Source organism: Grammomys surdaster, unplaced genomic scaffold, assembly GCF_004785775.1.
Source record: "Grammomys surdaster isolate TR1022 unplaced genomic scaffold, NIH_TR_1.0 98, whole genome shotgun sequence".
In the NCBI taxonomy this organism is placed as follows: domain Eukaryota; kingdom Metazoa; phylum Chordata; class Mammalia; order Rodentia; family Muridae; genus Grammomys; species Grammomys surdaster.
In genome coordinates this window covers 3,755,884-3,771,027 of record NW_021604577.1, presented here as the reverse complement: position 1 = coordinate 3,771,027, position 15,144 = coordinate 3,755,884, and the positions used below count along the sequence as shown (strand labels likewise).

At 36.4% G+C, this 15,144-nt stretch overlaps 1 pseudogene; it reads right to left on the bottom strand.

The window, feature by feature from the left end:
- Window positions 1-531: 531 nt before the first annotated feature.
- LOC114633270 lies at window positions 532-2,095 on the bottom strand (annotated as a pseudogene).
- Between the last annotated feature and the right edge of the window lie 13,049 nt (window positions 2,096-15,144).

The following is a 15,144-nucleotide window of genomic DNA, read 5'->3' as shown; positions in this document are numbered from 1 at the left end:
TGAGGCTAATTTGGAACTCTTTTAATAATTATCTTAAAGTGTTGCTATTTAAATATGAAATGAAGTTACTTATTTATTTTTTGATGTTATTCATAAAATTTATTCATAAAGTTCTTACAGAAATTTTTTATCCCTGAATTAGTGTCACACACAAGAAAATAGTCTCAATTCCGTGTGGGGCAGTGTTTTCTGTAAGTCCTGCAAGATTGGAGAAGTACAAACATAACCCATTCTTTAAAAAAAATTACTCTGATGTAGGATATTCAACCCCTCTATTTCCTGGAATAAAAAGAAGTGCTGGGATCTGTCACTGAGATTTGTTTTTTGTTTTTAATCTTTAATCTTGTTTTTTACAGTCCAAGCTTTATTCCCTTCCAGGTCTCCCCCCACCCAAAAAAAATTTCTTATCCCATTCTTCCTCCCCTTGCTCCAAGAGGATGTCCCCACTCCCTTTGGTCTCAAGTGTTAGGTACATTTTCTCTCATAGAGGCCAGATTAGGCAGTCCTCTGCTGTATATGTAAGATTTAGTTTCAAGAGGCCCATATACTCCTTCTTCCACTTCTTGCCTTCACGCTTTTGTTTCTTGAAGAGACTGCTATCAGAGGGTCTTTTAGAACCACTGTGCTGTTTTGCTTCTTCCAAAAACTTGTCCAAACCAAAAGGATCTTCCTCAAACTGAATTGGTCTTTCTCAGCCTCTTTGTCTTGGTATGTACCAGAAAAAGTCTTATCAGGAACAATTCTGTTGGTCTTTATCCTGGTTTCAATGTCATCACCATATGTGTCCTTGTCCAGACTTTTACTGGGTCTGTAGATACTCTTAGTCAGATCTTTGCTACCTCTCCATGCCTAATCATAAACATTGTAAATTTCATCTTCTCCACCTAAAAATCCACTGTTCATACGCTTGTATTGGTTGAAGAGCCTTTGGTCATACTGAACTTCATTGGAAGTTTGAGGATTGGGCACACCAAGAGCAATGACTTCACTGATATTTCGATTTTCATTTGTCTGTAGTTTTGACCTCTTATCACGAGCTGCCTTGCAAAGGTCCCAGCTGTGCTGCCTGTCTTTTCTCCTGTCATCATGGATATAATTCCTTTCATGAGCCACTCCATCCTCTTTTTCCACATGAGTTTTGATCCCAGCTCTCCTTTCTCTGGCTATCTGGGCCATTTCTCTAAGTTTCTCTTCCTGTTTCTCCTTTTCTTTTTGAGCCATCTTTCTTTCTACTTGGGCTCACACTTCCTCTGCTTCATGAGCCTTCCGATCAGCATTTCATTTATCTGGGTAGTCTGAAGTCCTCTTCCACCAGCAACCAGCCATTTATCTAATGGACTCGTACACCCCCCTAGAGTTCTTCCACTTGGAAATACAAGGAGGATTCTCCACTCCTGCTGTTCCTTTACTCTCTTCCGAGGAGGAGAGTGCATTACAGGTGCAGGAAGAGATGGTGGTCCCCGAGGAATTTTATTAATCTTGAATCTTGGAGGCTCCATTGAGTCTTTCTGTGTTTCTACCTTCCTAATCACCCTCTGTTTAGCTCCAGAATTGAATGCTTCTCCTTGATGAGATGGAGTGTATCGGATATACTGAGCAGGAGCCCACATGTCAGTTGCATGAACTGGCATGGCCACAGCAACCTTCCTTAATACTATCTTCTCCAAGGCTACACTTGTCTATTCTATTATCTCTTTAATCATCTCTTCATCGGGCCTTTGCAGGTCTGGGTCGTCTGGATTCATAACCTTTGGAACAAGGTCAGTGTATTTGCTGTAAATGACATTGTCTTTGGACGGTTCCTATCGAGCAATTGCATCATATTTAATTTTCCCTTCATGATCCAACTGAATGGCCAGAGCATTCGACATCTTTTTTGGAGTAAGCATCACCTTGTTTGGAGAAGTGTGTCACTGTGAGTGGAACTGGGGGGCTTTGAAACTCCTCCTAGTGCAGAAGTGTCAAACTTCTCCTAGCAGCCTTCAGATAGAGACAATTGGGCCACATGGATTTCATGGAAAATATCTCCATCTCCCAGATTTTCTAGCAACAGCGGAATCCAGCCTTTCCTGTATCCATATGAGGGAGGCTCCATATATCCATATGAGAGGAGACAAAAGAGGTCTGCAGTTACCCTTCCTTCAGCTTCAAGTTGCTCCTGAAATAACTAAGCAGATGCAGGTAAAAAGCTGGTGAGCACGGTCTTCTCCGAAGGAGGACTGAGACAAGTAAGAAAGACAATTTTTTTTTTCCGAGACAGGGTTTTTCTGTGTAGTCCTGGCTGCCCTAATACTCTTTCTACAGACCAGGTTGGCCTAGATCAGATATCTGCTTGCCTCTGCCACTCAATTCGAAGGCAGCCAGGAGAGACTACTGTGTCAAGTTAGTTATTTTTATTTATTTAATCTGTATATTTTTTATTTTTATGTGTATTAGTGTTTTGCTTGCATGTACATATGTGTTAGAGTTGTTAGAAGCCCTGGAACTGGAATTTACAGACAGGTGTGAGCTGCCATGTAAGCGCTGGGAATTGAACTCAGGTCCTCTAAAGTAGCATCGCGTAACCACTGAGCTATCTCTCTAGCCACAATTTATTTATCACTAAATATTACACCAATGATTCTGTAAAAATAACTTGATTAAAATTTATGATGGAACTGATTGTTTCTGTGTCTAAGGAATATTATGTTAAAATTTCATTTCATTTCTTTTTTTTTTTTTTTTTTTTTTGGTTTTTCAAGACAGGGTTTCTATGTGTAGTCCTGGCTGTCCTGGAACTCACTCTGTAGACCAGGCTGGCCTCGAACTCAGAAATCCGCCTGCCTCTGCCTCCCAAGTGCTGAGATTAAAGGCGTGCGCCACCACTGCCCGGCTAAATTTTGTTTCTTTTCAAATAAAGTCTTCATAAATTATTTTTAAAAGATTTACTTATTTTTTTTTTTTAGGTGTACCAATGTGTGTCTCCACAGGTATGTTCATGTGACTTTAGGTTCCCTTAGAAAACAGAGGTGTTAGATCTCCCTGTAGCTAGACCTAAGTCTAGTTTTATGCCTGCAGACTCTGGTGCTTGGAACTGAACTAAGTCTGCTGCGACAGCAGCAATGCACTCCAAACTGCTCAGCCATCTTTTCAGCCCCACTTTCTTATATAATATTTGAGAAGTGAAATTTTGCTACTTTCACAAAACAGACACAATCTAAGGCAAAACAAACAGTAAATTAAGTGAAAAGTTAATTTTTAGGTTTTTTTTTGTGACAATCAGGAACAGCGCTTAGCAAACATTTCCTGTAGGGGCAAATAACAAATACTTTGTGTCTCCTGAGCAGTGCTACAACTACTCATCTCTGCTAGTACAGAGAAGAAGTGTTCCTTAGGTAAAAGGTAAAGGCTTGAGATGGCTGTTTCGACACAGTTATTAACAAAATCATGTCCTGAACAAAAATACTGTATTCTACATTCGATTGGCTTAAACTTTAAATACTAAAGCTATTTTAATTTCATCTAGTTTGCCTACTCCTTTCCTCCGTTATTCTAATTTAATTACAATATCAATTACAATTTATTATTATTTTCTTAAACCCATGGTGATTTCCCAAGATTATGATTATCTTCAATGTATACATACATATATAATCACACATATATGAGTAAGAAAGGAAGATTCTGAAAGACCAGAGTTTTCCCTTGTTCTTTTTGTTTTGCTTTCCTTTGTTTGTTTGGCAGTGTTGAGATTTGAACCTTGGTCCATGGACTTCATAACAAGAGCTCTGCTACCATGTTGTTGTATCTCCAGCCCTCCTAAATTTGTATTTTCATATTTAATTCTTTTCTGAGAAGAATAAATGAACAAAAATATTATATTCTATATTTGATTGGCTTAAACTTTAAATACTAAAGCTATTTCAATTTCATTTGCTGTACATGATACATGAAATAATATATTTTACGTGGAGATCCAGCTATCAATCAAAAATGACATGAGAAAGATGCTCTTCTAGTGAATGAAACAGTAGAAGTAGTCCCAACACTTAGCTATGAACACCTAACTCAGGTCTTAAGGTACCGCCCTATCAGCTCCCTCCGTGACATCAGTTTTATAGGTTAAGTTGTAAAGCTGAGTGTTGGGATGGGTATAAATAACTTTCATTTCTGTCTGAATCCATGCTTTCTCTTAATAAATGATTTGGGCTTTTAGTCTCTGCTCCAAGTGTTCAGTATATCTCTTAATCCGGATTGGTCAAATTTGAGTATCACCTGTGTCTGTGGAAGCTTAAAAAATTGTTCACCTTTTTTTCCTTGAAATTCTTCTTTCCATGGCCTCATGGAGTTGCACCCTATGTACAGTAATTAGTAGACTCAAGAACAGTCTCATGGGAGTCTCTGAAGCTTGTTTCCAACGTTGCTCCTTTGTCTCTAACATTATGCTCAGAATGTTCCTCTACTGTACTCTCTGTCAGCAGGTATTTGTAAACCCCTGGTTTCTCCTTCCCTGGAAGAATAAGAATTTTATTCCCAGAAGAAATACAGAGTCCTCAGGGTTCCCTCTTGTCTGTTTCCCCTGACTTGCAGACCACAGTCCTGCAGAGATGTCCACCATCTGCAAAGTGGCTCATGTGAGTCTAACTTCACAGTGCTCCACTGAAAGCAAATGCCAAGAACTAGTTGCTTCTCGATAAGCAGATGCAAGTCTTTAGTACTAGGCTTATTTGGAAGATGACAGCTGTTTTCGGAGTAACTAGACGACTGTGGTTCCCTTTCACTGCACATTGAAAATCATGTAAGTAGTGATTCTCAACCTTCTTGGTGCAGCAAGTCTCTAATACAGTTCTCATGTTGTGGTGACCCCCAACCACAGAAGTATTTCTTTGCTACTTGCTAACTGTAATTTTGTTAGTGTTATGAACTGCAATGTTAATATCTGTGTTTCCAGTGGTCTTATGCAACCCCTATGAAAAGGTTGTTTGATTTCCAAAGAGGTCTCAACTCACAGGCTGAGAACCACTGAAAAATGTTGTGACAAAACCTTCACTGGCAGTAAGGATGCAATAATTATTGTCTTGTTTGCCTCCCTCTTTCCCTTCCTCCCTTCCTCCTCTTTTCCCTCCTTCCCTCCCACCTTTCCTCCCTCCCTCCCTTCTTTCCTCCCTCCCCTTTTCCTTCCTTCCTTCTTTCCTGTCTTTGAGAAATCATCTTATTATGTAACCTTGAATTCACAAACCTTCTTGCTCAGTCTGGCCTGAGAGCTATGATACTCTAAATCTTTACTTGCTTTATTGAAAAAAATTATCTTTTCAAATACATAATAAATGTAGTTGTTTCTCAGTATCCCTGAGATATTAGTTTCCCTGCAGGTATCTTGGAGCTAATTTCCCTAAGATTCCATAAATGTTCATGTCTTATATAAAATGGAGTGATATTTACACATAACCTATGTAAATTCTCCTGTATGCAGGAACCAACTCCAGACTATTTATAAATCAGAATTTTATATCAGTGGTAAACAAATAGTTATACTTTATGGTGTAAGAAATAATGTCAAGAAAACAAAGTCTGCACACATTCAGAATATATCAGATAAGATACTTACAGATACAGACAAACCACTCATATACACTACAGCTGTTTACACTCTGAATTGTGAAACCCTATGTGCTGGCACTTAACCATTTGTAAGATTTAGATTTTACAAAAGGGCATGTCAATTATAAAAGCAAATCTCCATGATTGTCTGGCTTTGATATAAGTTATATTAAAGAGCTTTCAGGGCAAATTGGAAATGTGTAAAAGTGTTTTGATGTTTCAGAAGAATTTGACTTACTGAATTCTACACTTGAGATTTGATGTTAACACCGAGAAATGTTAATATAATTGATGTTAGATGTATAGTTTCCTGTGTAGCTTTGACAATATAACTTAAAAACTATGCTTCCAATCAATTTAGCAGGGATTTTGCCAACAACAGAGAATTGGATACTTTTTATTCTCTGCCTCTTTGCTGCTGTAGATTGGCAACAGTCAAGAGTATACTGAGGCAACAAAACAATACATTGTTTCAGATAGAAATTAAATCAAGTTGAGAAAACAATGTGTGACTCTACTTTCTGGTACAAGTCAGAATTGAACAGAAGTTTTGCTGTGCTCTTGTAATGACTGTGCTTTATTCCACAGACCTTGAGAAATTGTTATTAGACTGACAGCCATATGGCCACACTTATCCCAATGCTTTCCTATCAAAACTCCAATCGCGTAAAGCTGGGAAAGAGTGTTAGAATCACTGTAGTAGGAAAGCCTAGCTAGCTTTTAGTCAAACTGTGTTGTGAACATATAGACACATGGCTTTCCCTAAGCTGTTACCACAGTGAGGTACATCAAGATGGAGTCTGAATGCCAGAATCCTGGAAGAGGTGATACAAGTTATCCAAGTTTCACACAGCACAATTGTCTTAATGACCATCCATTTTATATCCTCTTGTCTATACTTACTGCCTATTAAGGAAAGAACTCCTGGGCTAAGAGTATTGCTTAATGCTAAAATGTTTCTTCCCTAGAATTCACAAGACTCTGGTTTCAAACTCCAATAATTACCCCTACATACAAACGTGTGTGTGTGTGTGTGTATGCAAACTTGTGCAAGCACACACACACACACACACACACACACCTCACCACCAACAACAACATTAACCCTACCACCACCACCACCAACAACAAGTCAATGTAGCAGCTCCACAGTTGAAAAGGAGAAGGTTTCTGGTTGATTAGTGTTTAAACTCCCTTCTGCCAACAAAATATGAAGAGGGCAAGAAGTATTTGTGCCTTTTGTTAACAACAAAGATATTATAGTAAACTTCTACCATATTACTTTAATAAATGATGATTTATAAAGCCAAACTATTAAAATATTCATATTGTAACTTATAAATAGAGAAATCTATATCATGTACTGCAAAACATTTAGTTGGCTGGATTCAGACTCATGGCCTGCGACTTGAGAAACAGTGGTTAGAAAGTGAGGGGATATGTGCGTGGCTTTTACTTTACTCTTTTCATGATGTATTTCATGGGTAAATGTGTTAAGTAAAAAAAAAATTCAGAGATCAAAGATACTAACTGAAGTTGGGAGAATATAGGGCAAAGGCTTAGAAAATCCATCTGTTACTAGAGGGAAAGTATTCAGAATAAAAGATGAAATGTTTCCAGCCACAATGGAACTCCTAAACTGAACAAAGATACTCTGAAGTAAAGAAAGGATCAGCTACGAGTGTTATATGCCCATTAAGTAGTTCTCCAGATGACCTTGAATTAGTCCATTACGTTGAGAGAGAGGGCACCAAGACCAGGGATCAAAGAAATAAAACAAAGGCAATTACATCAAAGAAAGCATTAGGTGTAGTTCCTGGCACATCCATGGTTATTGAATAAGACCAGAAGTTAACTGTAAATATTGAGGGAACTGTAACACATGCACAAGAATACATACACTCTCTCACATCCACAAGTGTTCACAGCCCACTTTAAACATCTTGATTTGTTTGGATTTCAGCATAATTCTCAAACTCCCAAACTTGTTTAAATAGAAACTTAGCTCTGAATTCTGACACATTCTTTGAGGGGTATTGCTCAGCACTTAGGTCTATAGAAAGCAATAAAAATAGTAGACTTTCAGAGTTTCAAACTGGAGGGTAATTAAATGCTTTCAGTTGTTCCTGGGCAAAGTACTACAAAAAAAAAAAAAAAATCCCTGCCCGGCAGATACAAAAGGCTACTTTGGGTTCTCCATCTCCTTTTTAAGTAGGAGATTTCACTGCAGTTTTCCTAGTGTCCACCAGTCTCTATTATTTAGGGAAGAAAATAAGCTTTCTTTAGTTCTATACATTCTTCAGTTTTGTAAGTGTGCTTCAGATAGCCTGTCATTCAGATAGCCTGCACTTTTTCTTGGTGTCAGCATTAGAAGCAGCAGCTTTCAGCTGTTCCACACAGAACTGTGCCTCTTATAAGCATGTGTTTGAGGAGAAATGATGAAAATTTCCTCACCACAAGGACAGATTGTGATAGAGATTAGCCAGTTGTTGACTATCCTGGTTTCTCTTTCTGTACACACAGCCGTAGTATATTTCGTATCTCCTTTTAGAGTTATGTGTGGCTATGTACTAAATACAGAACATGGAAAGTAGGTGAATTTTTCATGTCTCTTCATGAGCTACTGGGAAGATAGAGAAGAACATGAAACATACAGAAAATCTTACACACAGGGGAAAATCAGGCCAAGTATTAGAAAAGTCTGCACAGTTTTCATCTACCTCCCATATATGATTAGATATTACAAGAAAACATGATGAATTTCTACTGTCTTACATCTCTGAAACCTCAAGGCTAACAGACTGGAGTGCCTAGCATTATTTTAATGGATGTAAATGTATACATATTCTTCATATTCATATGCAAAGCAATGCAGGAAATAGGGATATATATTATAGTAATTCAATTATCTGATATCTGGTATTTATAAAAGCAGAAGGAAACCTGATGATGTGGAGAATGAAGGAAGACATATGCCTAATATTAACAGACATACTTATTGAATAATCTGTATGCTAATCACACATGGATTTATTTATTCAACAGAATGAAAAATGAAACTGACTTCTTGTACTGTGCCAACCCCTGCAATGAAATCATGACCAAGATAGATAAAATCCTTGTAGTGTTTATGCCTTATGTTAAGCAGTGAAAAAACCTTGAGGTTGGTAGAGTTTATTATATATAATTTAAATGATTATATGTTCGCCAAGCAGATAAATTAAATCCAAATTTATACAAGTGAAAAAAAAAAGGATTAAACCTGCTTCTTGGAATCTAAAGCTTTCATAATTCCAGATACACGAACATCTCAGAACATCACTGGTTTCACTTGTCTAAAACCTGCCTCACTTCTTTGGGTGTAATTATGTAGCTATAGTATGGTCCACTCTTGAGTGTCACTGCATTATGACATCTGGAGTACTTAACCTGTGAGAATTTGTCACAAAGTATATTTCAGCATGAAAACCTAATGAAGAGTAATATTTGAAATTTCATTATCAATACAATTCTATATGATATGTTCTGAAAACAGACAAAAATACTGCCATATTTCAAAATATTCAAATATTCCCTTAATTTCTCTTTATACTTGTTAAAATATATCAAATTGTGAAACCAGCTGCTAAGTTATAGTCTACCTTGGCACAAATGTGGTAATCCTGAGTCAAATCTTGTTTGTCAGTGAACATAGGGTATATACATTGAGATCAATTCCCCATACCACTATAAAAACTGGTGCTATCCTGTTTTAATATTAAGCACTGAGTTGAATAATACATACCAAAAATATAAACTGTAAACTACAAAATGAAATCTTGATTTAATTTACTTTATAATTCTGAGTGATTAGAACCAAGTTGAAACCATGTAATAGGCTTTGGCTCCATAAAGACTGTTGGTAAATAGCACTTCCCCTTGATTGTCAGTCTCATTGAAGGTTGTAAGGCTCCAGTCCTCATGTGAGATTTGATATCTTGCTCTGGATGAAGCATTCTGACTGAGATGTGTAGGTAGAACTGAGGAACAAATTGGAGCAAAGAAAACAATCACCTACACAGCATTTTCTATCTAAAAATCAGGAGAAACTAATTAGTGAAAAGATGTCTGAAATTATAATAGCCTGTTAGTATAGTTAGTTTTAAGGTAAAGTCAGTATGACTTTAGTTTCTGTTTGCTTGAAATTATTTTTAATTAGCAGATATGAATGAGGAACTCTAGAGTTTAACACACTTGTATTCTTAACTGCAAAGTGAAGATATTTTCATTAAAATGAGCTTGTTTAAAAATAAAAAAAAACAATGCCTAAGTTACATTTAAGTGTTTGATATTTTAAATTCAGTTAAGAATTATATAAACCAATGCACAGAAACACAGAATATGTGCCCCATAGAGATCATCTTAATCACTGTGCATTTATTTAAATTAAAAAGGAAATTGCTGTTTTTATAGGTGTTACTCTTGAATGAAGTTTCGTTGTACAAGATTACTGAATGGAAGTTTCATGTCCAGCGCGGTGACTAAAGTAAACAGTACAATTTCTTGTGCAAGCTCCACTTTTACTGTGCTGTACTCTTTAAAGTTCTAGGCAGATGTTTCAGGTTTACAAACTAGTTTAGTGGTGACCCTCTTTCAAGGAAATTCATTGTTATCAGTTTTCAATGTGAGCTCACCTTGTATTTTGGTATCTCAGTCTGGTAACTCTCATGCTTCAAGATTTCTCATTGTAATTATATACCTTATTTTATACATACACACACACACACACACACACACACACACACACACACACACATATATATGTGTGTGTGTGTGTGTGTGTGTGTATACACAAAATTACCTCTGCTCTTGCTATTATACATATTTAGTAGTGCCCATGACCACTATGCTCATATAACTCTGAATTGATAAAGTATATGCCACAACAGCTATGCTTCGATTACCTTCTATTCTTAATATTGCTATAGGATACTGCTACATTCCCTTAGACACAAATGAAGTTAATAACCTTTTCAAGATGACTCATAGATATTGAGAGAAAATCTTCTCTTATTAGTCTGGTAGTTCTATGTTTTGTTTTGTTTTTTAAAAAGAACTTCCTTAACTGATTTCTAGAATGACCGAACAGCTACATTCCTTCTAACAATGTATAACAATTCTTTTTTTCCCTGGGTCCTTGCCATCTTTTCTTGGCCTTTATTTTCTAGGTGTTAGCCATTTTGACTTGTATAAGACAAAATATTGAAGGTATTTTATTTTAACTTTTGTTTCTATCCTCATTAGGAAAACTAGTCTATAGAGTTTTTGTTGTGACTTTGCCTGATTTTCATATGGGGACAATGCTTGCTTTGCTGAATTAGTTTGGTAGTAGGCCTGTGAGCCTCATGAAAAAGAAAAAGAAAAACAAACAAAAACCCTACCATAATAGTAACAGTAGGTTTTCTCCCAGTGTATGTGACTTTTCTTTTCACAGGTTATTAGCTTCATGGACAGTGAAGCAGATGTTAAGTCCAACCTTTCAAATCCACCATTCATGATGAAAGATCAATTGGTCTAATATTTTGCATGTCTTGTGTGGGTAACTGTATTTCCAGTGAGTTCATGAGTATAGTGGCTATATCATCTCCAGAAGAGTCTCTTTTTTAGAGTTTCTCCTCAACTTCTCACTCATACATTCTTTCTCCCCATCTCAGGCAGTGTTCCCAGAGACTTGGAGGAAGTGATGTTTTATTTAAGAGCAAGCACTCAACTATCATTTTTCCTCAGTGCTTGGCCAGTTATGAAAGTCTGAGTTAACCTTCCCCACTGAAAAAAGAAGCTTCTATAACGAAGGCTGAAATCAACATTAATCTATACAAATAGCTATAAATGTTCCTAATGTTGGTAATGTTCTGGTAAATTGTGATTTCATTTTCATTTGTTTCTAGAACTTTCCATTCCTCTCTCTGATTTCTTCAGTGACTTACTACTGGCCATTTGAGAGGGGATGTATGATTCAGACTCTAATGTTTATGTGGTTTCTGAAGCATTTCTTACTATTTGTCTCTAGCTTTATTATACTATAACCTGATGATATATACAAGATTATTTAATTTATTTAATTATTTGGTAAACCTAGACTTCTGGCCTAGGATTGGTCTATTTTAGAGAAGGCTTGCCTGAGAAAGATATGTATTGGTTGGAATATTCTGTAGTTATTTCATAAGAAATAAATTATTTCATTTGTCTATGGTTTATTTCAACTCTAAGATTTATTTGTTGATCTTTAGCTTGGAGGCTCTGACTAGAGGGAAGAGTAGGTATTGAGATCATCCACTACTATAAGATTGCTTTTGACCGATTGTGCTCTTTATTGTTTGTTTTCTCAAATTGGGAGACATGACATTTGATGAATAGTTTCTTAAGTTAATTATGTAGTGGTCTTCTTTAATCTCTTCTAATTCAGCTAGACATCTGCTTTATCAGATATCAGAATAGCTAAATAGGTCTTCGTTCAATTGCTAGATTGTTTCTTACTTTTGGGCTATCAGTCTGTGGGCGCTTTTACCAGTGATGTGAGATAGTACAACCTTCCTTTTAAAACTATCTGTCTCTATTTTCATTTTATGTATACAGGTTACATATTTGCATGTATGTCTTGTACTGTGTGTGCCTGGTGCCTGTAGAGGCCAGAAGAAGGCATCGGACCCCATGGAACCGGAATTATAGATGGTTATGAGCTGTGTGGTGCTGGTAACCAAAGCTGGGTCCTCTGGAAGAGCATCTAGTGTTCTTAACCACTGAGATGTCTCTGTAATCTGAATCTAGTTTTTAATTTAGTCAATGAATCTGTGTCTTTTATTGGTAAGTTGATGTTATCTATAATTAAGATAAATAATACATATACTATACAAATACTATAATAATTCTTATAAGTTTGGTTGTTTTTCTGATGTTTTATTTTATTTTATTTTATTTTATTTCTTCACTGTTAATACTCATGATTTGTTTGTTCACTATGTTGAACATGATGAGTTTCTTCTAAGCTTTGTTCATCTATTCCTTTCATGAAATATATTCTTCACTATGCTCTCAGGAGTAAGGTTGCCTCCCTCCTCCTCCTCCTCCTCCTCCTCCTCCTCCTCCTCCTCCTTCTTCTTCTTCTTCTTCATCTTCCTCTTCTCCTTCTCCTACTTCTTCTTTTTCCTTCTCCTCCTCCTCCTCCTTATCCTCCTTCTTCTTCCCCTTCGTCTTCCCCTCCCCTTTCCCCCTCCTGTTCCCCTTCTCCTTCTTCTGTACAGTATGCTTAAGTATTTTTCTGCATTGTCACGAATATTTGTGATTTTTAAAAATTTGTAATTGTCTTAAAATATTTATTTACCATTATTTTAAAAAGATAGTTTTACTGAATTTTTCAGTCATCATTGACAGTTATTTACTCTTACAGTTTAAAATATATTGTTTCATGCTTCATGGCTTTGCAGTTTGCTAAGGAGATAACTGATGTTTTCTGATGTCTATGCACTTGCTGATGAATCAGTGTTTTCCCTCATACACTTGAATAGTATTTGCCTTATATTTTTAATTTTATACATTTTATTTATTTGTGTGTGGTAGAGGGCAAGTGTGTTACATACATGTGCCACAGTGTACATGTGAAAGTCTAAAAGTAACTTGCAGGAGCTTGTTCTCTCTATTTGTCATGTGGCACTCAGGTATTGAAGACTTAGGTCTTCAGCTTGTTGATAAGCATTCTTACCTATTGTGCTATCTCTTCACTGGTTCCTTTTTGAACATCTTGTCCAAATATGTTATGTAGAAGTTTTTCTCTGGACATGTTCATTTTCTATTCTAAATTCCTCTTCTGTTTGAATATCTCTCTCTCTCTAGAGAGAGGTTTTCTGTTAAATTTTTGTTGACTAGATTCTCTATCCTTTTAGTATTTATCTAAGCTCCCTTTTCTCTCATAGCTTCTTATATTTTGTCTATTGCTGATTTCACAGAATTTTGTACACCATGGCCATGTTCATTCAATGGTTTTTCTTATTGACTCTTGATATTGACATGCATATGTGTGTCTCTGAACATGTTTGTTGGGGGGAATGCACATGTAGAGTACAGACATCAATATTGAGTCTTCCTCAAATATTTTTTCACCTTATGTTGAGCCAGGGTCTTTCAATGAATCTAGAACTCATTAATTCAGCAAGGCTGGATGTAGAGCAAACCCCAGAAATCTTCCTATGTCTGCTTCCCAAGTAGTGGGATTTCATGTGTATACTCCTGTACCTGAATTTTACGTGGATATCAGGGATACAAGCTGTTATGTTTGTGTGTCAAGCATTTTACTTACAGAGTCATAAACTCAGTCCTGTGAATAGAATATTTTTTCAACCTTGCTATCCATCCTTGGTAATACATATGTATGCTTAGTGGATTCTATTGGTGAAGATTTTTACTGTGACTTTTATTTGCTTCAGAGAGATTTTTGTGTCTGATATTTTTTTTCACTTCTCTCCCCCCAGTTTTCTTGTTGAATTTTTTTCTGTGTTGTACATTCTTTCATCCTTATTCCTGATTTCCACCTTTATTTTATTGACCTTTTTCTCTGTTTCTGACAATTCTCTCTAGGTTCTAAAGTGAATTCCTTTGCCTGTTTGTATCTTTTTCATGTTATTAGTTTATTATTTTTTTTAACAAAATCATTTGAAACATTCACATAGCATTTTGCCTGTTTCAGTATAATTTGAGCTCACTGTGTAATGAGTTTTGATGTTCTGAGAGGAGTCCTGTTGTTTCTTCATATTTGTTATATGCTAAAAATAATATGCTTCATATTATTTATATGCTATTATGAGCACGTTAGTTGGCTTCAGCATCTCTTCTAATATTTAGGGGGATAAGGAATTTTCCTAGTAAACAGGATTCTTTTAAAGTTCTACGTAGTGACAAGAAATCAAATTCATGTGAAGAAAATATCAAGTCATTTAAACTATAGAAATACACTGACAGCCAATTTCAGCCCACTAAAATAACACCAATGAGCATGAAAGTATTAGAAAATGTGTTAATGAAGTTCAAATCACTTAACATAATTAGTAAATGGATGACATACAAGGAGGAAGCAAGGTAAAGAGGGAAAAATAAGGGGAGACATGAGAATAAATAAACGAAAGGAAGAAGGCAGCGGGTAATTGTGAGGGGGGGAAGTAAAAATAATTGAAAAGAAGAGTGATAGTAAACTCATGGAGCCAGTGATGTGGCTCAGCAGGTAAAAGGCACTTACTGTCGAGCCTGGCTGTTTCATTTCAATCCTCAGGAACCATATGGCAGAAAGAAAAAAACAACTGCTACAAAATGTTCTGTGACCTCTATACACAGGCTGTGTCATGCATGAACACACACACACACACACACACACACACACACACACACACACACACATACAGAGAGAGAGAGAGAGAAAGAGAGAGAGAGAGGGAGGAAGGGAGGGAGGGAGGGAGGGAGGGAGAGAGGGAGAGAGAGAGAGAGAGAGAGACTGAATAAATGCATATATTGAAATCTTAAAAATAAATTTCTTAAGAA